At 43.1% G+C, this 24015-nt stretch overlaps 2 pseudogenes; both read left to right on the forward strand.

Moving 5' to 3' along the window:
• Positions 1–14697: 14697 nt before the first annotated feature.
• Positions 14698–15258, forward strand: LOC148119997 (profilin-1 pseudogene; annotated as a pseudogene).
• Positions 15259–16008: 750 nt separating this feature from the next.
• LOC148119998 (large ribosomal subunit protein eL43 pseudogene) lies at positions 16009–16277 on the forward strand (annotated as a pseudogene).
• Positions 16278–24015: the final 7738 nt, after the last annotated feature.

Below are 24015 nucleotides of genomic sequence, written 5' to 3' on the forward strand. Positions count from 1 at the left end.
GTAGCATTGGTGTTTGGGTTTTTTAAAGAAAATGCTATTTAAGCTAAATAGTTTTACAAGTGATTTTCCTCACACTAGACTGAGGAGGAGTCTAGAAATAAGCTTCTCCCACATCCGTGGCTTGGACACAGGAAGAGTAAAACAATGACATGCGTGAAGTTGAGTCTGCATGGACAGGCACAGCCTCTCTTGGTGAGCCTCACACAACAGTATGATATGCTTCTTTTGACTGTTTCTTTCATTGATTAGTTGGTTGGCTGGTTTTTTGAGGCAGGGTTTATCTCTGTAGCCTTGGCTGGCCTAGAACTCACTCTGTAGACCTTGGCGGCCAAACTCAGACACTGGCCCGCCTCTGCCTTCAGAGTGCTGGGATTAAAAGTGTGTACCACCGCTGCTTAATTACTCGCTTTTCCAACCTTGCCACAACTGTGGACTTCAATCATACAAGAACGGCATCTGTTTCCAAAAAAACTTAACTCATTTTAAACACAGCCCCTTCTCTAACACAAGGAGGTGGTAAACCTAGAACCCAGGCTTGCAGATTCCAGGAGCAGTCCATTGAACACACCTGCCGTCTGGATCCGCCTTTCTTTCCCATCAAGGATTTAGTGGCCACTGGCAACATGGTTGTCTTTGTAATAAAGAGGTTTACCGACATTCGATTTACATGGTGGCACTTCACAGTCAAGAGACCTTCTGAAAAGTTCTAGAATGCCTAACCCTCTTCCTCGATGCTCTCAAACAACACCTGCTCTACACATCAGGGAGATGCCAGGGAGGGAGGGATGGCTCAACAGAGCAGAGTTCCATTCCCAGCACACACACTGAGTGACTGACAATTGCCCAGAACGCCAGCTCTAGGGGATCCTACATCCTACATTCTCCTTGGGCTCTGCAGGCAGCTACACACACGCATACTTTTCTTTTCTTTCTTATTTTTTTTTAAAGGGGACCTGCCTTTATTACATATCTCCCACTTGAGCTCTAGAGAATGAGCAATGACTGCCTGTCAGGAATAGTCCTTGGCTGACCGTTCTCAGGTCAGTGGGTCAAAGCGCCATGAAGGTCAGCCAGTGTACAAAGCAGGAAAAGGGTGTATGACCTGAGTGTCATCTGTGGCATTGCTTGACATGCCTTATCTATGTCCTGGCGGTACTCATTTCCTCACCTGCCTGTCTCCAGAGGTAAACGTTAGAGCTACACATTGTCCTGTCCTCAGGGCAACCTTCAGAGTACAATTTTTTTTCTGTTTATTTTTTTGGGGGGGGGGGGGAAGGATGTGGTTAAATAAAAAAGGAGGCAAAAGACATTATTAATTATACTTTAAAACTTTAACACTAAACGGGACATGGTGGCACACTCAGGAAGCAGAGGCACTTGAATATGAGTTTAAGACCAGCTTGGTCTACAAAGTAAGTTCCAGGACAGTCAGAGCTACACTGTGAAACTTTATCTCACAAAACAAAAGAAAACAAACAAACAACAGCAACAACAACAACAACAACACCCAACCTCCCTAATGCCAAGGCCTCCATTAGCTTTTCTTTTTATCAGACCTGGCTAGAAATCAAACCAGTGGCCCCCACCATGGAATTTTCCCCACAGAAGTGTTTTTATTGGGCCATCTCTATGGATAGCAGCTTCTCCAACTGAAGGGCTCCAGACCCTGTGGTCCCATCCACCAGAAGCCCCGCTGCTGCAATCTACAACACCGCTTATCTACCCCAGTGTGCCTGGGTGGCCCCGACCCTAGGTCTCCTAGCCCTAAGACAGGTAAGGGTACGTTTTGGTGAGAGTTTTGATGGGGGAAGGGAAGGGGCTCAGGTCCAAGGAGAATGGACCATCTTTTTAGTGTAACCAAGCAACTGAGTGAGCGTTAAGGAGGTTAGTGCGGGACGATCAAGAAAGAAAGGCTGAGGGAGTGGCTTGGTGAAATAAGGCGCATGCTCAGCATGCATAAGGCGCTAGGCTCAATCCACAGCGCCATAAATATGTGAACGAACATAGCAGTTTTGCTCCATGAACTTGCCCAGTTAGCTTTCTGAATTTTCAGCGCTGTCGCTTGCTTGAGAGCCTAAGCCTTCTGCATCACCAGAAAGAGAACACACCCTGCCCCAAACCCTGCAAAAGGCAGCCAGTTTCCCCTTCTTTCTGGTGCAGGGCACGATGGTAAATATCTTTCCTAATCCCAGACTCAGAGGACATGTGACCCGCATAGCTTTCCACTGGGAAAAACGCTCTCTCAATTACTGCTGTCCCCATCCTCGCCGCCTCATGACAAAGTGTCCCTTTGCAGAGCTCAGATGTAAGCCGGAGCCGCCGTGTTCTGGGTGGAAAGTCCCTTAGTCTTCTGATCTCTTTTTTATTAACTCGCCTCGCGCGTGTTCAGATTTGCCGTGTGTGTGTGTGTGTGTGTGTGTGTGTGTGTGTGTGTGTGTGTGTGTGTGTGTGTAGTCTTTACAAATCAACGAGGAGGCAAAGGTAAAACGACAGCTCTTTGATTTTTATCTGCTGCAGACTGAAGATGAATTCTAAGTGTGGTTTTAGAAGTGGCTGGCTTCCTCCTAGATTTCATTTTCTTAAAGCCGAGAAAGCAATTGAACGAGGTATACAGGAAACGAGGAGGGTTCCAGGAGCTGCAATTGTGGCCATGTATTAGCTATGTAGAACTCTCAGGTGGTGTTCAAGCAGAAGTATCCCTTCCTGTGTACCTCTCTCCTCTATTTCAGGATGGGAAATTACAATGACAGACAGGGTGGTTGCTGTTTTATTATGTTTATGTTTATTTATATAATGTTTTGTTCCAGAAAAAGAAAGAATTTAAGGCAGGGAAAAATATGGATTTCTCATCGACCTGCAGGAGCAATTTCTTCGGGTTTTTTTGGTATCATATCTATTTGTTAATGATTGATATGTTAATGATTTGATGAATCCGTTGGGTTGGATTCATTTACATCATCATTTCCATTTCATCAAGATGTGTTTTCAAGGAGACAGTAGGTGTCCTTCTCAAAATGTCCCCTTTCTTAGCATAGGGAACTTGCTTTCTCATAAGCAAACAGTGTCAGATCCTTCGGTCTGATGGGAAGCAGCTGTCTGAGTCTGGGGAGGTTAAGCTGTCTTACCTAGGTTTCTTAAACCAAGGAGAACTGTGTTTGGGTTTGGGTTTGCTTTTGTGTGGAGCTTATTTTTCCGTGGCATCTAGGACAGTACTCTAGAAGTTTCCAGAGTGAATGTAAAGGGGAGCATCAACACCTTGGCCCCCTGCCTGCCATTGGCTAAGGAAAGGCCCAGAAAGATTGGGTCCTCACCTCTGGCCTGTGGTGCTGTCAGGGTCCTTGTGCTGAATGTCAGGGTCATGAAACCTCGAGGTCACAGTACGACCTGCGGTCATCCTTTGTCGGTACAGAAAAGTCAAGTTCATGTGAAATACAATGAGTGGGTCAGAGCACCGTCTCCCACAGCACAATTTCACGTGGTTTAAGTAGGGTATGAACAACATCAAAACCTGCTGAATGCAGAGAAAATTGTGTTCGCTTTCAATTCCCTCTCAGCGCTGCCGATCACAATAAGAAGCAGGTTGACTCGGTGTTGACAGACATTTAGCAGCCCCTCTCGCTCTTCCTCCAAACAGCTGCCTTCTGGATAGGAACCTTCTGCAAGCTGCGGTAGCCAGTTCTAATCTCAGGAGGACGTTCCGTTCTGCGATGCTTGAGCCTACTTTTACCGTGTCTTCCGACAAGGTCAGGCAGGGTGTGCAGATGTGCAAGGTCAGGCTGAGATGACGCTGTAAAGTTACTTTCGAAAACAAGTGATTTGGGTCACAAGATGGCTCAGTGGGTAAAAGCGATGCTGTCTGCGCAAGCCTGAGGACCGAAGTTCGATTCCAGGACCCCACAGTGGAAGAAGAAAGCAGACTCCAGAAGGTTGTCCTCTGACCTTCACATGAACACCTGTGGCACCCACATGCCCCCTGTGTGTGTCTCTCTCTCTCACATACACACAGTAAAATAAATGTGTTCAAGTGTTTTCATTAAATCAACTTGAAAAGTTAGTTATAGAGATGTATAAATTCTAAAAATTGAGATGAAAAACAGGAAAGAAAAAAAGGGAGTTTCAGAAAAAGATGTCCTGAGACAGAAATGGGCCTTGATCTTAGAAGAAATGGATCCGAGACAAGCCAAAGCGGTGAGTGTGGACGCACCTTTGGCTATCCATTTGCTCATGTATAAATATTAGTATGCCTTCTTCAAAGAGTTGTATGTAGTGATTGAGTGAGTGGCTGAAGAGAAATCCTTGACCACTCTGGAAAGTTGTCCGCTGACTAACACATGTCTGTGCCCACATTCACCCTCCACACAAATATCCTGTGAGGACGGGGGTAGGGCTTCCCCCATCCCTTAACTCCCAACATTCAGAGCGATACCAACAAGTGGGATCCATCAGCATAAACATTCGTTAGATGAAGAAAAAGAAAGAGGAAAGATAGAAGATAAAGAGAGAAAGGGATGGAGAAAAAAAGTCCAATTTTCCAAGCTAGTTATCAGAAGAGCTCAGGCCGCTGAGAAGGAATTTCATCCCATGCTCCTTTGCTTCATATAAGGGGAAACGGATGAAAATGTGTTTAAGGTCCAGTGTTGCTGACTTTAAACCTTACCTTGACCCCATTCTATTTGTGCGACATCGTCTACATCTTTCATCTCATCTGATGATAAGTTTCCCATCTGTGACATGGGAATCATCACCAACACGTCACGGAGTCACAGCTAGTTTTATTGAGCTAATATATATACAAATGATGAACGTCCCAAATGTGGTATTCGTTATTACTCTTATTATACATACTCTACAAAAATTCAGAGAATTATTTTGATTCTGCTAAAAGTGTACATGAGATGGATTTTCTACTCCATAACCAGATTCTCATACTTTCTTCCTAATTAGACTCTATCTGTCATGTCTGTAATTCCTGTGTAATTAAATTGAAATTAAATGTCAATTTACTTTAAATTATAGAGTAATTCTATGTATACATGCCACGCAATCTGCATTTTGTTAGAAGATGACAACCAAAAATATCCTGACAGTCCCTCTGTAATTACATAGTGATCTGATTAAGTTCAGCATGACAAACTACCTGCCAGGCCCCAAGGAAGGAAAAACAGCACACTGGGAGAAAGGGAGAGAGGTTAGGCTCAGAGGAGGGGGCTAGCGTGAACTCACCAAGGACCTGCCACCCTCTGGGAGGCAGGATAGCTACTGATAATTCCCTTGTGAGTAGTAGATGCTGATTTTTTTTATTTAAAAAAAAACCAGTTTATTGAATATATCTTAACTTGAAAACTTCTTGAAGAATGCAGTTAATCCTTTAAGAGAAAAAAAAACTCTTAATTAAAGAACAGTTAACTGCTGCAATTGCCCCTTAGACGTTTCTAACCTCACTGTTGGGATCAGGTTGGTGTCGAAGGACTTCAGTCTGCATGTAGACAGTGAAAGTCAACCGGAGATTGCATTTCCCAGTAATACACCAAATGGCGTCAATCTCCTGGTTCCAATAATGTTTCAATACTTGGCAGCTCTCCCATTGATCATCAACAAACATATTGCTATGTCCATCCTACTTGAGTACAAACAGCAGTTATCAAACATGAGGCAAGTGGGAGAGGAGGGAGGGGAGACAACTGGGTGGCAGAAGACACTGGACTGAGCCTATAACTGGTACATAGCAATGGGGCCACCAGAAATGAAAATGTCACCGTCTGTGCTTTTCCTCCCTATGTCTCCCTCCCCTGTGTCCACCCCAGCAGTCACACATAGGCCTTGTGTCACACATATCTCTTGGCGCCTTCCTTACTCAGGCCGGCCTATTTCTAGCTGTGAGCAAGTTGTGTTCTGGCAGGATTTGGGGACAGATGAGCCTCTTGCTTCCCAGTAACTTGAGGTCATTCAAGCTTTATCTACTGTTCCTTGGGGCTACTCATGTAGCTACTAGTCTGAAGGATCCCCCGTGCATGTCTTCAGAGAAGGTGGTAGGTCTTCTGAGCCAACAGCCCAGTCGTGAGTGAGAGGAAAGAAGCCAGGTACTCTAAATCGTGCCAGATGTGTTTGAAAGACGCTGCAAAGAACGTGAAATTTGTGGTCCTGAGTTTCAGAATGGGTCTTTCTCCACTCAGGTATAGCCCCTAAGTCAGTCATCAAACCTCTGTGAGCCTTACTTCCCTTAGTGTAGGTTAGACTCCTAACTTTACATCGGGTTGTCAGGAGAACTAATTAGCCACTAAGGGCAAAAATATTTGAAAAGAGAAAAGCTATGTCTAGTTTATCACCACTGTCATTACCACCAGAGATGTGACAGTCAGGGCTCTCATTGACCATAGCAGCAAACAGAAGCTGGTTTGTGTTCCAGAGATGAATAGAAAGGGAAGAATTGGGTTTCAGAGACTCTGGTAGTCAAAATGTTATTTAGCTGTGCGTTTAGGCCTGGCAGCTTCATTGATTGTAACGTCTTTAGATTCAGTTTCCCTGTTGGTTGGGCACCTACTGCTGTTGTGTTTATGGCCTCATTCCTAGGCTCAGACCAATCCATTGGGAAAGCATATACCAGAGGCTCTCACTCTAATCCCAGACCTTGTGCTATTGTAAGCCACTGGATCACATGTGCCCCACATGACAGTCTCTGTGACTGAGAGGCATAGGTGCTGGTCAGGACAGGGGACTGACTTCACTAGGCCTGTTTTCCAGGCCTCCCTGTTGACCCCAAATAACACGTCTCATGTCTCACGCTCTGCTATAGGCTCCCTCCCCACCTCCATTGTGTCCACATGTGTACATGTATATATTATATAGGTGGGTGCACATACACATGTTTACAGAGGCCAGAAGTTGACATCTGTGTTAGGCCAGAGGATGGCATCCTTTTTCAACGGGTGTCCTCTGTATTTTTTTAGGTCTAGCCTCTCATTAGCCCTAAAGTTCACTGACCCGCTAGGCTAGCTGGCCAGTGGACTCCAGGGGTCTGCCTGTATCCACTCCCACAGAGTTGAAGTTATAGGTGACCACCACCGCGCCTCAATTTTCCTTTTACATGGATGCTGGAAATCTGAACTCAGGGCCTCATGCTTATGAGACAAAGAGTTTGCCAGCTCAGCAGTGTCCACCTCACCCCTACCCCCTGCCCACTTCTCTTTAAATCAGAAGCTAACATGCATCCCTGGATTGGCTGCTGCAAGGCATTTGGCCAGCTGCACACCCGCCTGCTGACCGAGGACACCGGCCATGTGCAATGGACCCTGATGCATCTGTCTGTGACAGTTTTAAGGTCACCACGCTTGAAGCATGCTTCCCTTTTGTTCTGAATAGTTCAGAGTTTTGCATAACGGGCTTCACCTAAAAGTCAACATTTCCCTTTTCGTGTCTGCCAAATTCCTGGGAAAACGCTATGAAAATCCAACATTTCCTATGAAGACTAACTGTTAAAACTGAACAGCTTCTTTGAAATAAGGTTACTGTTGCTCAAATGCGAAGCCATCCGAACTGCGTTTTCTGTCTATTGAGTCATTCTGGGGTTACAGAGGGTCCAAATGTGTCTGAGGGGCTCCAGCTCCACACACCATGAGCTTGGCTCTTCCTTTAATGCAGTTTTAACTTGCATGGTTCTCCTCGTCCAGAAGGTCAACACAGCTGTTCACAGCCCGGCCAAGCTGCATGTTCATCCCTGTCTTTATGCTTCCCCTTCTGTTGGGTTATCTGGACCCCAGAATTTATAATGCATGAGTATATTAATTACTTTTCTCCTTGCTATGACCAAATTCCAGACCAGAAGCTACTTAATGGGGAGGTTGATTTGGGGCCAGTTTGGGGGTACAGCCCATCAGGGAAGGGATAGGGATGCCCTGGTGGCAGGAGCAGCTCCAGCTGTGGAAGCAGCAATGCAAGGCTACAAGAGCTGGAAATATCAGGAAGCAGAGAGAGCTACAAATCTCAAGGTTTACCCACAAGGTTTCTCACTACGCCCCACCTCCCAAAGGTCCCCTCAATCCCCAAGACAATGTCACCAAGTGGGGACCAAGTATTTCATAACATCAGCTTGTGGAGACATTTTACATTTTAAACCATAATAATAAGGTACATAAAGGGTTACAATGCAAAATAAGGTTTTTTTATATCCATTAATTACAGACTTCTTGTCCCAAATAATTTTCATGTCTTTCTACATGTGTGGATGTTCCATGCGTATACAATTATTATATATATGATATGTTAATTACATTAATATTTATATTTCTTTTTGCCACAAGTTATGCAAAACATATTTTTTTGGAATTTGCTTCTGCTGTTTTCCATTTTCATTTTTTAATTTTAAACATTTTTGTGCTTTTGTTGTACAATGTGTGTGAATATGGGCACACACACGCTATGACATGTGTGAATATCAAAGGACAAGTTTTGAAAATGAATTTCCCCTTCCACTGGGGCTTCTGGGATCAAACTCAAGTGATCAGACTGACACAGTAGCCTGCGATGTTACTCACTGAGCCATCTTGCTGGCTTTGGCTTTTATTTTGTATTTTGTTTTAATTAATTAAACTTATGGTCTGTCTTTGTAGCCCAAGTTGGCTTCAAACTCACAAAAATCCACCTGCCTCTGCCTCCTAAGTGTTGGAATTAAAGGCAAGCACCACCATGCCCACTGCCATTTTTCTTTTTTCATTTTGGTTTGTTCTGTTCTGTTCTGTTTTTCGTGACAGGGCTTCTCTGTATAGCCTTGGCTGTCCTAGAACTTGTTTTGTAGACCAGGCTGGCTGTGAATTCATAGAAATCTACCTGTCTCTGTTTTCTAAGTGCTGGGATTAAAGGCACAAGCCACCATGCCCAACCTAATATTTTACTTTATTGCCAAGTGTCTTAGAAAATATTCCATATTCTTATGACCACAGGAGGGATTCGATTTGTACTGCCAATGGATTGTGTTTTTCTTTTATAAACAGGATGGATCTCGAGTAATGGAAGTACTGGATTAATCCATAGGTTACTTTTATTAGATTTAAAATACATTGCCTTCTGAAAGACGGGTGAATTACGAAGTTACAGGTATAAAAGTTACATGAGTACTTAGAAAAAAAGGTAACCCTGTTGAATATAATTGTCAGAAAGTCATTCAGTTCCCATTCCTGCCTGGGACCTGGGGCATCAGCTGGTCTAACCCACACCTGGAAACATGCAGCTCAGTTGATACTCTCCTCTCCCTCATCCACGCCCTCTATCGTGGCCGTGGCTACGTGTCAGCACACGGGGAGGTGCTTCCCTATCGCAGCTGGACAGCTTTTGCCAAGGCTCACACCATACTGGAGGGATCTCGCTTTCACAGATTTTTGGATTGCTAGAGTCTTGTGTAAGGTCCAACAACATAAGTGATGTGTATACATCATTCAGCAAAACCACAAAGATGCCCAAAGGAGGCTACATATCCAGAAATAAAGCTATTCACACCAATTTTCAAACATAGCTAAAGCCAAATTGCCCTCTGAGATTCTGTCCATTTATGTCGCTAACAGGATGTATAAATGACCGTTTCCTGACATGTCCCCTATCAGACACATATACTAGTTTAAGACATTTTCTTATCTTTATTAGTCTGGTGGGTTAAATGATATTTTAAGCTAAGCATATCTACTGATGGATAATCATCATATTTAATATGTTTAAAATCAATGTATACTCTTTACGATCTGACTAGATTCTGTGTCTCTATCTGTTTCCTATTCTCGTCCTCATTGATTTGTGGGAGGTTTTATGTGAATCATAAATTACAATTTGCCATTTGTCCTCCTCCCCTGCTATTCGTCTCATCATGCGGAAAAAAGAGATTTTTTTTATGCAGTTTAGCAGTTTCTGAAATTAAAGGTTTTATATCATACTTAGAATTTCTTTATGCAATCGCAGATTATTATATGTTAGGTCTTGTGTGGCGTTGTATTAAATCTTAATAAATTAAAAAATCGTTTATGTGTTTATTTCTATGGGGGCCTTCTATGCCACAGTACAAGTGTGGCGGTCAGAGGACAACTTTAGGAGGTGACTTCTCTTCTTCCACGATGTGGGTCTCCAGGACCAAACTCAGGTCACCAGGCTGGACAGCCTCTCACTGGCCCCTTATAGATCTTGTATGTTAAACGTCATAATTATTGACAAAATTTCCTGGAAGGAGTTCTTGCGAAGCCTCACTTTCAAACACAGGGTAGGTTCACTATTCCAAGTGTCTGCTGTTTCCTGCCTTAGTCAGTGTTCTAGTGCTGTGAAGCGACACCATGACCGAGGCAACGTATAAGAGAAAGCATCTGATTGGGGCTTGCTTACAGTTTCAGAGGGTGAGTCCATGACCACCATGGTGGGAAGCCTGGGAAGAGGCAGGCAGATGCCGCACTGAAGAAGTAGCTTAGAGCTTCTACCTCATTCACATAGCAGAGAGAGCAAGACTGGGTCCAGTGCAGGCTTTTGGAGCCTCAAAGCCCCCCCCCCCCCCCAGTGATACACCTTCTCCAACAAGGCCACACCTTGTAATCCTTCCTACACAGCCCACCAACCGGGAACCAAACATTCAGACATCTGAGCCTATAGGGTCCACTCTCATTCAAACCACCATGATCTTCCCTATACATTGTGCATTCCTTCCTAAGTCCCAGCACCCACATCTCAGAGCCGAATTCTATTGGGTTTATGCTCGGTCTTGGTACTGAGCGCAGGGCTGCATACAGAAGGACAACCAGCAGATGCTTCCCTTTTCCGTGGAACCATTCACAGCCAGAAAGCCATGGCCGTTGTCGCCCCTCTGCTCATCGCTGCCTCACAGAAAGGGGTCCTAAGAGACAGGTCACCGAGAACACAACGTTTGAAGCAAATTTGGAAATCATGTTATTCATGGGTTTGGAAACATGAATATCTTCAAAGCACAACAGCAAAACATTTCTTTTTAACTGAATTTCACAAACCTCCTTTACTCTGGCAATTTTTAGGGCATGCTTCAGAAAGTCAAGGATGCTGAGAATTAGGAAGCCCGAGGAAAGGCATTCATTCCTGAGGTTCAGATTGCTGGAGGGAGCGGAGGAGTCAAAGTGAAAGACTTTTCCACAAAGAGAATGCTTTCAACAAACGCCTGAACCGTCTGCTGCTCCGGAGAAGAGGCCTTAGGTAACTAACTACTCTATGGACTGTTATTATATATGAACCTATTGGCACAGACCTCTCAAAAAACTAATGTCTCCCCTGTAGCCTGCTGTCCACAGGCTCATCTGGAAAGTCAAGTTATTCAAGAAAAAAAGAATAAATTGATCGAAGAGGAAGCTGGAGAAAACAGTATTCAAGACTTTCTGAAATCAGTAAGTGGAAGACAGAAATCGCAAGTCTCTGACTTTCCAGTGTTCTTAGGATGTGATCAATCCCATTCTTTGAGGAACTGGCATGCTATCTCAGGCCTGGGTCATCACTATATGACAGTAGATGACTGTGCAAATGAGGTGAGGTCATGAATGGACACGTGATCCAGATCACTGTCAATGAGATAGCATCCTGAAACTATTGCTTGAATTGTGAGGAAAGAGAAGCCTCTTTTAACTGGAAGAGCAAAGCTGAGAGGGTGCAGTTAAAGATAGATTGAGAAAGAAAGGGTGAACATAACCTGTGTGGTACAATGGAATTCAGTGGGTACTAGAGATTTATTGTGAACCCCTCGATCTAGCTATGGCAGAAAAGAGGTGAACATGATAATCTCTGAACCACTGTAAAAACTGAGACATAATCTCACACTGGGTCCCTCAATGCTAGCAGGAGTTGGCTTACGGTCACGTCCAACTGGTAAGAGTACAGATTTGCATCACGGAACTACATAAAGCAAAGAAAGGAAGAAGGAATCTCTGGGAGATTTCCTACTGTGTTCCAAATCAATCAAACCAACCACAAAACCAGAGAATCGGTGATGTTTTCTACCACCTAATTTAGCAACAATGAGGAGACCGCCATTGATTTTTGTGTATGCTCTCCCACTTGAATCCTTCACTAGCTTTCCTTTCCTGGCAATTCCAATGGCGGTGTCCCTACGGTCACTCCACAAAGATGTAGACAATATACATAAATAAGGCATTTCCTGAGAGTTAAAATTCACAGTCAAGACTGAGGTTCAAGGATAAAATATCCATTTGTAGTGGAATTCCATGCCACACATTCTTGTCTTCGCAGGGCAGGCAATAGTGAAGACTTCAGGCTCATTGGGTCATTTGAAAAGATGACTTAAGGAGGAATGCAGGGGTAATGAGATTCCCTTGGAAGAGGTTTCTAGAGAAGTGTCTGGACTTCACTTCTCTGCGAAGTTATAAGGGAATCCTTGTTTGTTAAAAATCAGCTCTGTTTTAAAACATCAACAACAAATGCTCAACATCAGTGGTTCTCAAATGTTTGTTTATCAGAATCCTCTGGAGAAAAGATATGTGCATAATTTCCAGACCTTTCCGTCAACCTTCCTTCTAGCTGCAGGGTTAAAAGCCATGCTATGTTTATGTATGGATCCGTGTGTATATGTGTGTCTAACTGTGTGTGTGTGTGTGTGTGTGTGTCTAACTGTGTGTGTGTGTGTGTGGTGTTTGTGCATACCTATTTTAAAGTACTGTATACATGAATGGCCTTTATTTGTATCATTATCTTATTAAATTTTCACAATAACCCTATGGTGCAGATACTTCTAGGCTATGGAATAGGTGCAACTGTATACCTATTTTATAGATCAGAAATACAATGTTTAAGGTATGTTGACACATGCCTTTAATTCCAGCACTCAGGAGGCAGAGGCAAACAGACCATAAAGTTATATTTGTTGCTACTTTATAACTGTACTTTTACCGTTGTTATGAATTGCAGTGGAAATATTTTTGAAGACAGAGGTTTGCCAAAGGGGTTTCTACCCGGGGTTGAGAACCGCTGTTACAGCCCACTGAGTTCAACTTGTACTGCCCCTGTATTCCTTGGTGTGGAGCCATCCACTGGAGCATTATTGACGGTGACCACACCCCTAAAGAAAACAGAGTCTTCCCCACCCCCATCAACTATCAATAGCTCCTTTGCTCTGGGCAGGAGCTCTTGGGCCCTTCCCCCCCCCCCCCCCCCCCGCAAGCTAGAATGTTCTAGAATGTTCGCTGGCATGATCATGTGCACACAGCCACAGCTGCTGTGAGTTCATGAACACAATGGCCTTGCCGTGTCTAGAAGGCACTGTTGTTCTCCACTCCGCTCTGACCTCTAGCTCTTACACTTTTGCTGACATTGTTCTGGGACAGCCCTGAGACTTGGGGAAGAAGTGTGTGATATAGATGTCCCACCCATTTCCTGCAGTATGACCACTCGTGAGTTTCTATGTTTAAACCTCCATCTGCTGCACAAGGAAACATCTCTGCTATTGTCCAAGAACTTCACAAAGGGGACAGGAAGATGACTTTAGAAGGCAAGTTGATACAATGTTTATTTAGCAAAATAATAAGACTAGGTTCAATCAGGAGCTTATGAGCTCCCCAACCATAGGTTCTTGGCCAGATTTGCAGAATCAAGCATGTGTTACTCCTTGTGAAATGAACCAACCAGAAATGCAAGTAGAAAGTTGATGGCTCTCCCCCTAAAAATACGTGCCACTGTTGCACCCAAAAAAGAATCTTGCTATCCCAGTCATTAGCTTCCTGGTCAGAACCAGCTTCATTTCTCTAGGTCCTGTGACCAAGGTGTGTGGTGTCTTCAGCATTAGGGTCTTGCTATCATAAGTTCTTGTACCCACAGCCACCTGAATTTTGAAGAAAATGTCAAAAATATACACTGAAGGAAAAACAGCACATCTACATATATAGAATGAAACTTGATCCTTCTCTCTCATCCTACATTCAAATAATTGTAAATGGATAGAAGAACTCAATGTTGGGGCTGAAACTCTGAAACTTCCAGAAGAAAGACTAGTGAGTATAGATAGTTTAGGTGACAGGCTCAGATAAGAACTACCTGTTCATCCAGGAAACTGAACCAACAATCAGTGTAGTTGGTTTTTTTTTTTTTTCCACTCCTTGCCTTTTGGGAGCCTGCCACTCAATTCCCAAATAAATACACTTCATGGGGACTTATTCTTACTTATGAATGCCCAGTGTTAGCTTGGCTTGTTTCTAGCCAGTTTTTCTTAAGTTAGCCCATCTACCCTTGGTCTCTGGGCGTTTACCTTTCTCTATTCTATATACCTTTCTTTCCTTCTTACTCTGTGACTGGTTGTGTGGCTGGATGGCTGGCCCCTGGAGTCTTCTTCTCTTTCCCCTTTTCTCGCTCCTTGTTTCACATTTTCTTCTCTTCTATTTATCTGCTCTGCCTGCCAGCCCAGCCTATCCTTTCTCCTGCCTTGCTATTGGCTGTGCAGCTTTTTATTAGACCAATCAGGTGTTTTAGACAAGCAAAGTAACACAGCTTCACAGACTTAAACAAAAGCAACATTAAAAAAAATGCAGCATATCTTTGCATCATTAAACCAATGTTCCACAGCATAAACAAATGTAACACATCTTCAACTAATATTCTACAACAAATCAACAAACATGTGGCGCTTCATGAAATCAAAAGACTTCTGGAAGTGGCGGTTGCGAGGGCTGCTGCACAGCTAACAGAGCCGCGTTCAGGACGGCAGCAGCGCCATGGCCGGGTGGAATGCCTACATCGACAGCCTCATGGCGGACGGGACCTGTCAGGACGCGGCCATCGTAGGCTACAAGGACTCGCCCTCCGTCTGGGCCGCCGTCCCCGGGAAGACCTTCGTTAGCATTACACCAGCTGAGGTTGGTGTCCTGGTAGGCAAAGACCGGTCAAGTTTTTTCGTGAATGGGTTGACACTTGGGGGCCAGAAATGTTCTGTGATCCGGGACTCACTGCTGCAGGATGGGGAATTTACAATGGATCTTCGTACCAAGGGCACCGGAGGAGCCCCCACCTTCAATGTCACTGTCGCCTTGACTGCCAAGACGCTAGTCCTGCTGATGAACAAAAAAGGTGTCCACGGTGGTTTGATCAACAAGAAATGTTATGAAATGGCCTCCCACCTGCGGCGTTCCCAGTACTGACCTCACCTGTCCCCTCCCACACCGCTCCCTTCAGCTTTTGCACCCTTTCTTTCCATACACACACATACCATTATTTTTTGGGCCATTACCCCATTTCCCTTATTGCTGCCAAAGCCACATGGGCCGGGGGCTGGGGCTGAACAGACAGATACCTCCCCTTACCCATACCCCCTCCTGTGTGTGTTTGGAAAAAAATTATTTTTGGTTTTTTTTTCTGAATAAAAATGATTCTACTAAAAAAAAAAAGAAAAGAAAAAGACTTCTGTACTATAACAGAAACTGTTACTCTACTGAAGAGGAAGCCTCCATACTTTTTTAAAAAAAAAGTATTTTCCAGTTATATATCTAACAGAGGATTAGCATCTAGAATATGCAAAGAACAACAACAACAAAAACCAACCAAGAAAGAAAATGACCCAATTAAAAAGTGAGGTATGGGATGAAGAGAGCATTCTTAGAAGAAGATATATAAACGGCTAAGGAGTACATTTCAGAAGTGCTCACCAGCACACTGGCGAGATGGCTCATTGGGGAACGGCAATTACCCACCTAGCCTGACAACCTGGATTGGATCCGTGGGTTCCACGTGATGGAAGGAGAGAACTGACTTCCTGAAGTTGTCCTCTGACTCACCCACTTATGCTACGCCCTGGCATAGGTGTGTGCACTTGCACAGACACACACACAAATACACCTGCATACTCACTAATTAATTAGTTAAATATAATAAGGGTTTGTTTATTTTTTTAAAGTATTTGTCATCCTTAGCCACCATGGAAATGGGCACTAAAACTGCTTTGCAATTTCATTTTGCCCAAGTCAGAATGGCTAAAATTAAGAAAACAAAAGATGCTTTCCAGCCTTGGGTCTAGGTCTTGGCAACATGGCTAAATGCATCAAGAAAGCTGGGGTTTGGGGTAAATACAGGGCACACTATGGTGCCTCACTCTGGAAAGCAGTGACAAAAATCAGAATCAGCCAACACACCGAGATGAAGAGATGGGTCCTGAGTGTATGACCCTGTGGTTCCTGCATGGAAATAGTGGTGGGGCCTGAACCACAGCCACGCCCACTCACACAATCAAGTCAGCTGTCAGAAAACTAAAGGAGTTTCAAGATCAGTGGAAACATTACTGTTTGAGACATCCCTGAACTGCAAGGAATGGGCTAATTTATAGAAGGAAAGCAAGAAAGGAAGGAAGGAGCAGGAGAGAGAGAAGCAGTGCTGGAGAAGATGTGGGGAATGGGGAAATTTCATGCACTGTTGGTGGAAACCCAAATTGGTTCAGTCACTATTGAAACCCATGTTTCAGTTCCTAAATAATCTAGAGATTTACCTTCCACATGACCCAGTTATACCACTCCTGAGATTAGACTCAGAAAGGGACCTCTCTTTCCTGCTCCAGAGGCCATGCTTATTGATGCTTATATAGCCCCCCTCTTTTTGCAGTAGCTAGGACATGAAACCAGAGTACCTGTCCATCACTTGATGAATAAAAAATGAAAATATGGCACCTGTACATAACGGAATTTGACCTAGTTGTAAAGAATAATGAAATTCACAGGCAAATGGATAGACGTGGAAAACCTACTGAGTGAAATAATCCAAATTCATAAAGACAAACATCATACGTTCTCACTCATATATAGATCTTAGCATTGATTTAGATCTGTGTGTTCAACTAGGATTCCCTGTGGGTTCAAGGAAGCTAGAAGGGAACTGATGGTGAGTGAAGAAAGAGCTCAAGGGAACAGAGATAGTGGAACACATGTGCTGTGGGGGCAAAGGAGAGAATAAAGGGAGGGAGGGCTAGAGAGAAAAAGGGTTGGGAAGTAGGAAGGTAGATCAGAGGAGGGACTGGGAAGGAGGGAAAACTAATACTAAAGATGACAAAAAATCCATAGGAAAACTTATTATTTCATAGCTGTGCGTGTGTTCACACAGAAGAATTTAACTGGAGATACTTTACAGAGGGCATGGTATTCACACAAAAGCCATAGGTTGCCAAATAAAAAGCTCAGAGAAGCAGGGAGGGAGGCAGGCAGGGAACGAGGCATACAGGGAGAACAGAGAAGGAGCTATTGTCCATATATTGAAAAGTTTACATACAAGAGACTTTAGCTTTTGTTACTAACATGATCACCAAGACACCTGTTCCTTTAATAGCTGATTCAATTCACAACATATGCATCAAAATCATTATCGCTTTCCTCATTAGAAACAGAAGAGAGGTATTCCAAAGAGGCCACATAATATTTCTTTAAGGTACAGATTAAATGGTGCTTAAAGTTCTCCATTTCCCCTCAACAATTTAACTCCTATTGTTGTCCTAAGTTCTGATGGGTCCAGAAAAGAGCATCCTACGGACATCATGTCATCAGCTGCCCCATGAATGCTTAGCAAAAAGGGGTTTATGATATGGATATTATACAAGCCTTTGTTTTTCTTCTCTTTCCCAATCACCCCAAATAAACAGCACCAAAACCTATCTGGATGAATTCAACACTCAACAACCCCTCTACCAGAGGGAGGTTGAACTCAAGAAAAATCTAAAACATTTTTCAGAACATTAAAAACAATGATGTACAATAATAGATCCCAGGGTTTTGTGAAGAAAAGATGGCATGGAAGAGACGGCTATTGTGTGAGGCTTGTAGCGGGCAACCTCGGGGGTTTTCCTTCACATTAGGAAACAAACGTCACTCTGTCACCCTTGTCTCTTACTGCTTCCGGTTTGTTTTACTGACTCTGGGGTATGCTCATGGGAACAGAGTGGTCCCAGAGTCAGGCAAGCCTCAGGACGCCCTGGAGATTCTGGAAAACACAACTCTGCCCCGGGTGTATTCTGTCTAAGCAGATCTTCAGCCTTTCAACTCCTGCCCTCAGAATCTCGTATGCCACTGAGAGCCTTCTGGAGCAGTCTCCCAGCACGCACTGGTACAGCACTGCTTGCCAGCATCCAGATGCTTGCACAGTGTCCTGTTGACCAGTACTGAAAAGCAAATGGGGAGAAAAAAAAAATCAATCTCTGATAATGGAACAGTAATGCTTGACTCTCTGGCATGATCAATTTTTTTTTATTTGTGTTAGGGATGGGGACCGGCCGTGATGTCTTTCAAGGTGATACACGCACAAGCACACACACACCTCTGTTTGTCCTTCAACAACTCCTGATGGTGGAAGCTGGGTCAGCATATCTTACAGACACTCAGCAGGTTGGTTCTTGGCAGGTCTTTCTGTTTTATATTCACACTCGCCCTAATCTATGGGAACAGCAAGCCTTTAGAGTCTCTGAATAACAGAATAGGATTGGGACAGCCATTAGCCACTCTTCCTATTCACTCATTGAACTCCTGCTAGAGGTCAGTTCTTGTGTATACGTGTCACATGACAGTTCATCTCAGTTTACTTCCCATCGTCTAACCGAGGGCGAGAGATGGCATAGGACCATTAAGAAGCCATGTTAATATCACAGACAGTACTGGAAGCTTGGGGACAGTACAACATCATCAAGTACTTAGGAGACAGGAGGGAGAAGTAAGATTTGATCTGAAAAACTTAAAAGATGGCTTGGGATACCACTCAGTTTGTCGAGGGCTTTCCTACAACAAAGCCCAAGGTTTGAACTGTCTCAACCAGAGACAGAGGTTAAATCTGTAATCTCAGCACGCTGGGCACAGAGGTAAAGGAACCAGAAATTCAAGGTCAGCCTTGAGTTCAAAGCAAACCTGAGATACATGAGACCTAATCTCAAGTAATAATATTAAGAATGTATTGTTTAAGTTTTTGTAAAGAATAAAAATAAAACAAAATTGTCAAATTGAGAAGACGAAGGGAGAAAATATTCCGGCTAAATGTTTTAAAGAGTATCATGTTGCTATGGTTCAGAAAGCACTTAGTAGGGCTAACACAAGGTGCACACAGGGGCACGTCGGGAGTCAGTATACTGAATGAAGCCTGTGGCTGAGCCCGGCAGACCTCTATGGCTCACTAGGGAATCTGAATGCTACCTTACAGAGAGTTTTAAACAAGTCAGAGATGAACTCGGACACCTTGTGTGTTGTCAGTTCTCTCAGAGGCAGAACCAAAATAAACACAAAAATTGGTTGTTCTGTGCCACAAGAAATTTCCTTGAGGTACAAAGAAGTATTTACCGACAGCAACATTTGCTAAATATTGGAGAGGACTTCTGAGAGAGGTTGGCGAGTCACCTCGGGAGGTCTTTAAGAATAGACCAAATTATAATTTGTCTTAGAAGCCTCGGATGTGATTATCCGTTAGGGCAAAGGAATTGACTCCGAGTCTCTTCTGGAATTACAGCTCCATTGTTCCCAGAACATCATGGTGCGCAGAGCTGCGCATTGCTTAGCAATTTGTACTTGATCCTATGGTTGCAGATTGATTACAAGATTACAGAAGCAGGATGCTCACTGTAGAATTATGTGCAGAATGAATGCTGTGTGGATGGGAAGCAATCTGCCCATGATGGAGCAACCTGGCTTAAAAAATAGCTACATTTTCTTTTTACTGTGCCATAAGCCTGGGAGGTGACCTTGCTGTAATTCTATTTTTTGTAGGGTTATCTGAACACGAGAGCAGGTACTATCAGGGCTGGACAGATACAATAATGATCTATAGTAGAGAATGGGGAACTCATCCTAGATTAACTCAGTATGTGGGGTGCTTTGCGTCATTGCTCAGGAGATTAGTTAAAGCTAGCCATTACTAAAGGTGCCCTCTGGAGCTATTAATAACACCCAGAAATGCCAAAGCTTCAGAGTTTAGAAAGTACGTTCGAGTGTGCTTCCTTGGCTGCTTGTCTCCAAAACACTGAGGTAAGGTTTTCACCAATTAGAATGCTGAGGCCGGGAACTGCAAATACCTGCCCCCATCGATATAGCTGTGAGGTTGCGTGGTCCCAACTTAACCTCCCCCGGAAATGCGTCCCCTGAAGAGTTCATATAAACTCTCCAAAGGGAGAAGCGAGCATTTGAAGGGCTCAGGAAAAGAGAGGAAAGAAACCTATAAGCAAAGCAGAAGGAGCCTATGTAAAATGGTCCCCAGAAATGAGAGCTCAGGACACGGTTAGGGTCAAACACAGCTCTAGAGTCAATTGCCAGCTCACGAATGCCTGTTCTGGTAAAAAGCCTTCAAGCGAAGAAAAAGTCTCTCTCAAATGCTGACAAACACATTAAGAGAGGTTAAAAACCAAAATACAAACACAATTAAGCAAACCTTGAGTGACAATACTGATGTCACATCATACCGACAATATACCACTGGCCTGATATTTTCATGAAACCACATGCAACATCTAATTTTTAAAACTAAACTACCATTGGCTGTAAAGAGATAAACTCTTATCTTAGGACCCGCTAAGAAGTACAAGTGTGCTTCCTTGGCTGCTTGTACTAAGAAAGAAAAAAGTCATCATCAAGTAAACTGCAAAACATCTTTGATTGACATCACAAATCCACCAATGAGGAAAGGAGAAGAGAAGTCTACAGTTCAGAATGCATTACAGGCCAGTAGCCTTAACTGGAAAGCTTGGGTGTAGCTCAGCAGTAGGACTGGTAGCTGAGGATATCTGCAGCTCTGGACTAGATCCTAGACACTGTAAATAATATTAATGGAAATAGTAGAATCTAAGGGCTGGAGAGATGGCTCAGCAGTTAAGAGCGTTGGACTGCCCTTCCAGAGGATCCTGATCCAATTCCCAGCACCCACCGGGCAGCTCACAGCTGTCTGTAACTCCAGTTCCAGGGGATCTGCATCTCACACAGACATACATGCAAGCCAAACACCAATGCACACAAAAATAAATGAATGTGAAAAATAAATAAATAATAGGATCTGGAAGCAGTGAAGGACACATCAACCCTGGGTCTCGCAGTGACTTCCTCTGAGCTGGACTGCATAGGAACATAGGGCTTCCTTTGTGGAAATGCGGACACAACCCTGGGATTTAACTTTACATGGGAGCAGCATCCTTGGGGCCAAAAGGGAGGAAGTGGAGAACTTCTGACTTACATCTACGAGACCATAATCATAAGGAGAAAAGAAATTTTACTGGTGTAAAATATTCCAGGAACCATGAAGTATGGGGCTGAGCTTATCTAAAATGGTGTGAAGATAGTAAACTGACCAGAAGAAGAGAACAAGCCAGTCAGACTTGCACAGGATCTCAACCCAAGGAGACCCATGTGACCACAGCCATCCGGTGCCTTTGTGCTAAAAGATAGCCTTATGGAGAAGTTCAGTGCACTCAGTCCTAGCTGTAGGTTTTGTTGATCAAACAGAAGTATTTTTAAATGCAATGAATCATGTCAAAGTCCCTGCTAAAGATGATGTAAAGGTCTGTCATCATTAAAGTGCAGAGAAATGCTTTCTTGTTATTGTGTTTTGTTTTTTGAAACAGGGACTCTCTATGTAACCCTTACTGTCCTGGAACTCTCTCTGTAGCACAGGCTAGCCACAAACTCAAAGAGATCCACCTGCCTCTGCCTCCCAAGTGCTAGAAAAAAAGGTGTGTGTCACTACGTCTGGCTGAGAAATTTTTATTGCTTCAGAACTCAACCAATTCTGGGGTATTATTAGTCACTAAATTATTGCAAATATGTATTAAGCCTGAGCAATCACATCTCATTTTAATTCAAATATTCACAATATTAGCATAGTTTATTTTTATTTGATCATCTGAATTTATTTCTCCAAGTTTCCCATTTATGCACTTGGCAGTTTCCTGTGAAATTATTGCTTTACTTCATTGGTTAGCAATAACTATTTATATATCAATGATGGTATAGAATAGTTAAGTAGGTAGACAGAGATCGCTATCTGGAGGAATTTTTCCTTGATCCATCTATTTTATGTTTTTGTTCTTCAATGTTATTTATTCACATCATTTTTCCCAAACTGTTTTAAATTTTTAAACAATAATAGATGCTGGCTTTCATTATGACTTCTAAATTCTGTTATACTTTAAAAACAACCCTAAAATACTAAAGTATTAACACTGTTGTCTTTATTATTCTACTTTTGTTTAGTTCTTTAATAATATGTGCATTACATCTCTTATAATATGGTATTTAATGTCTTGTTTTTATTGTTCATTTTGAACTGGGGATTGAACCAAGAATTCCCAGTTTTGTTCAATTTTGTTTTGTTTTGGTTTTCGAGACAGGGCTTCTCTTTGTAGCCGACTGTCCAGAAACTTGCTCTGTAGATCAAGCTATGTTTGAACTCACAGAGATCTGCCTGCTTCTGCCTCTTAAGTGCTGGGATTGACAGTGTGCGCCACCACGAGGGGACAACCTTTCTCCCAAGGTGAACTGTTCTCATGGTGGAGGAGGTGTTATGGGGGGGGGGGTGATGTGTCCTGAGAGGATTTCTGTTTCCTCGAATCCAAGCTTACTTTAACAGAAAGGTTAACATCTTAGCCAAAGTACACACACAAAATGAAGGCAGAGATGTGGGGCTGTTATTCTACTCATCTTGTGGGCCTGAGGGTAGATGCTTAACCAAAGCTGCTTCAAAGGGCATGTTTCAGTGTGAGTATCCCCCAAATGACTTAGGCTCCTGTCTCTACAGGTAAAACGTCACCGCTCCTGACCCTTGTACCTATCTTATTATATATGATCTGAAACATTTACGATTTAGATTTTAAAAATTAATGTTGTCCACCAACTAATGATATAAATAAACCCATTCTATGTATTTGTCTTGTATCCAAATGTGTTTATGATCTCTGCTATGACTTTGAAATCTATTACACTCAGGATTGTTTAATTTTCTCAGCATTTGATTGCTCAGGGCAAATAATAATGATTGTGTAGTCTCTAGTGCAGATGCCATTGACTTATTGTCTTTCTGCACTAAACAGAAACTTTAGAACAAAGTAGCTTTAGCAAATGGCTCAGGGGGCAAAAGATATGGGGCTCACATCTCTAATCCAGTATTCCTACAGGCAGAAGGGGAACAGAAAGGAGAACATTCTGGAAGCTCATGAGCGGAGGGGCCCAAACTCAACAAAATGGAAGGAGAAAACCACCTTCCAAAAGTTTTCCTCTGATCTACACATACACACACACTGACATACACATGTATGTATAAATAGAAAAACATGTGTACTAATAATAATAATAATAAACATTTTTAAAAAATAAAGTGAAAAACAACACCTACTCTCCCTAAACTCCATAGGCATATTTAGTATCTAATGTGATGGTTATTGCTTAAATCTAATAATATTGTTTTTCATATTTAGGCATTTCCCATCTCTTCCCATTTACTTCGAAATTCTACTGAGAATAGCTGCTAAACTGAGAGGCTCATTAATATATTACCCTTACATTTCTTGAATAATCCCATTTGATTACACTCCATTTAAACAAATAACTGAATGCACCCTGCACTCACTCACACCGGATAAACTCGACTTTGTATAATTTTAAGAGCATCACTTAAGATATCAGACCCTGCCGTCACAAGGAAGATTGCTCGTATTTCCTGTAGATTTCCTCTGCTCTGGCTGCGTTTAAGCTCCAGTCCTGCAGGCACTGTGGGAATCAACTCAGTTCACAGCTCTGCCTTGTTCTCACTCCAGGTTTGTAGTGCTTCACTCGGTGCATGCTCAGCTCAGCCTCACGGGATTCCCCAGATGGGTTATGTAGCTTTGATTTCCATGTGAGTCCTTCATTTCTAAAGCTGTAGGCTGCAACTTCTGACTGTGTCTGCCTCCAGCTTCCTTCACACCTCAGCAAGGTTTTGTGTGAGTTTCTTTTCCACAGTCTTATGTCTGAAAAGTGTCTTAAGCCATAATCCCGGAAAAATCTAAGGGCTGACTTTTCCCAACTTCTTGCACAGAAATGCCTTTAGTAAAGCCCAAGT

Source organism: Myodes glareolus, chromosome 13 (genome assembly GCF_982192425.1).
Source record: "Myodes glareolus chromosome 13, mMyoGla1.1, whole genome shotgun sequence".
NCBI classification, from domain to species: Eukaryota; Metazoa; Chordata; class Mammalia; order Rodentia; family Cricetidae; genus Myodes; species Myodes glareolus.